The 2,717-nt window shown below is 29.5% G+C and overlaps 1 pseudogene; it reads right to left on the bottom strand.

The window, feature by feature from the left end:
- Nucleotides 1-980: 980 nt before the first annotated feature.
- The window catches only part of LOC112038025 (glucan 1,3-beta-glucosidase-like), a 6,484-nt pseudogene continuing 4,747 nt past the window's right edge, over nucleotides 981-2,717 (bottom strand).

Below are 2,717 nucleotides of genomic sequence, written 5' to 3'. Positions count from 1 at the left end.
AAGAAAAGAAAAGACACAAATTTTAAAATTTGCATTGAGTTAAGAATTTATATAATACTTGCAACATTTTTTTACAATTATTTCACAATATGTTTAGGTGTTAAATTATTAATGTTGGGTAGTAAAGTGATATTAGTGGACGGTTCAAATGAGAGCTAGTAACATTTTATTATCTGAGATTTGTTATAAAAATATTGTAAACATAGTATATATTACTCTAAATATACGGTATATATTTCCGTATTTTTTATGTAATTTTTAAAAATAAACATATTATACTTGTACTATACACATACGGTTTTTTCACCGTTTTCGTATTTTTATGTCGAATTTTTTAAACATATTTTTATAAAAAATCTTGAATAATAATCGTCCGTATATTTACCATATCAAACACATACCATATTTTACTAACTATCAATAAATACTAAAGTTTTTTAATCAAATAGGGTAAGAGAATTGGACCTCATAGGGCTGCTCTTTACATGAGGAATAAATCAACAAATTATTGAAGAAGACATGGCCTAAAAAAAATTAGGAAGCCTATAAAAAAAAAAGTGATTTAAGAAGTTAACATATTTAATAAAAGGGTAGCCCCTATTAATTGAAAGATGAAAAAAGTCGTTTAATATGGTTTGGTTACATTCAAATGAGGGAAATTAATGCACATGTATTAAAGACGAAATCTAAGTTGAGGGAACAAAATCAAGCTAAAGTCGGCTATAAAATTTTGAAACTAAACCTTTGTTGTTGTTGTATACAAAATCAATTAAGTTCATGTTTTAGTCCAATGATACTACAGTAAAAAAGTTAAATAAGATGAAAAAGAGCTATGAAACCACATTGCAGGTTCAAATACTATGGTTTGTAAAAAAATATGGAAGTCTTTTCATTTAGTTAAAAGGGAAGTATTTATTTATTTATTTGATGGAAGTGTTTATCGAAAAAAAAAAAAAAAAAAAAGCAAATTGGAAGTACAATAACCACCTTAATTCTAAACTAAAGTTTGATATGGCCATTCTTGATCATCCACTCCAAACTCCAATGGTTATTGACATTTTTAAGAGTCCAATAAGCCCATCCAAATGTTGCATGACCATAAATATGTAGTTGGGCCTCGGCAAATTTTTGGTATTCTTCTTTTGTTGCTCCATTAACATCCCACTCAGCTGCCCATTCGCCTGCAAACAACGACTAGTTCATTAATATCTATTAACAAGTAGTTTAGATTTTTTTTTTTTTTTTTTATTTTAATGGCGTTAAATATTTTATAATTCCTTGGTTTTGATTTGGGGTTGTAGAAAATAGAAAAGATGGCATTTTATTAATGGAATGGTTATTATTTAGACATACCAATAAAAATACGGGGTCCATTTGATGTTGTGATATAATTCAACCGCGAGGTCCTGTTGCGGTGAACGAAATCAATGTTCTTCTGAACGGTCATTCTGTCAAATTCGCTGGAGAAGAGGTTGTAATAATGGACATCTGTGACTGATCTCATGAAGCCACTAGCAAGAGAGAAGAACTTCCTCAGGTCGGCCAGTCCTAACCGGTTAGACAACACCACATAAGCATTGGAGTGCTTGCGCACGGCTTCATAACCAGCCTTGTAGTACTTGTTTAGGCTATCTAGTGATACTCCTGGTGCTACAGGTTCATTGATGAGTTCAAATGCATAAAGGCTTGGGTTCTTTGCGTACCTATATGTGTCATAAATATCGAATCCATTATAGATTTCTAGTGCCATAAACTTAGCTATATTTTGTTATATGTTAGAATACATGGGTCATGGGTGAAATATAATATGGTATAAATGGTCTCATATATTATGTACCTCGCAGTTAGGAATTCTATTACAGAAACTGTTTGTTGAATATTTTCATCTGTTTTGCCCCATTCTTGAGAGCCGTCTCTAGAAGAGCTGTGTCCCCAACTATTTTGAGAGCCGGGCGCTGCATGAAGGTCAATTATAATCTTCACCCCATATTTCCTACAAGCAAGGTTTTCAAACCCGGACCGTTCATTGAACCGTAAAAGGGAGAGATTCAAGGTTTTTGAGGTCGAACCGAGGTTGAACCGGGGTCGAACCGTGATGACGTCATAATTAATTTAATAATTAATTAAAGCCTAAATATAGATATTAAATTTATAAAACTAGTAAAATTGACTAAAATATCTATATATGTGAGGGAAATTTAATGATTTTCAAGCATATATTTAATAATTAAATAAGAAAGTTAATAAAATAAAATAATAACCATGAAAACATTAAAATTTATAATTAATTTTTGAAGTAAAGTTGAATATTTTTGAAGGATTTTAATTATAAATATATAAATAGAAAAGATATGAAAACATTATATGTTTAATTTTTAGTTTATATAAATCATGATTTGCACTTTGTAATGGACATTTGTGTAGAAAGGGGGGGGGGATCCACAAATTTTGAACGTAACACTTAAATTTAAATCTCTATGTGATATTGTTTTATATGGATTATATTATTTTGTGTGAGCAACTCACCATATATGTTAACATATGTTTAACAATTTACACATAAAATAATATCACAAAGAAGATAAGTATTAAATATTTTTAAGAAGAAGTTACAAGGGAGTTTGTGTATTCCCACCCTGCTCCCTGCTCTCTTCTTTTCTTTTTGTTTTCTTCTTTTTTTTTTTTTTTTTAAATTTTTTTTTATTATTTATTTATTA

This window comes from Quercus suber, unplaced genomic scaffold (assembly GCF_002906115.3).
Source record: "Quercus suber isolate HL8 unplaced genomic scaffold, Cork oak 2.0 scaffold_984, whole genome shotgun sequence".
Lineage (NCBI taxonomy): Eukaryota > Viridiplantae > Streptophyta > Magnoliopsida > Fagales > Fagaceae > Quercus > Quercus suber.
Note: the sequence above shows the minus strand (reverse complement) of the source record. Positions and strands in the feature narration are given on the sequence as shown.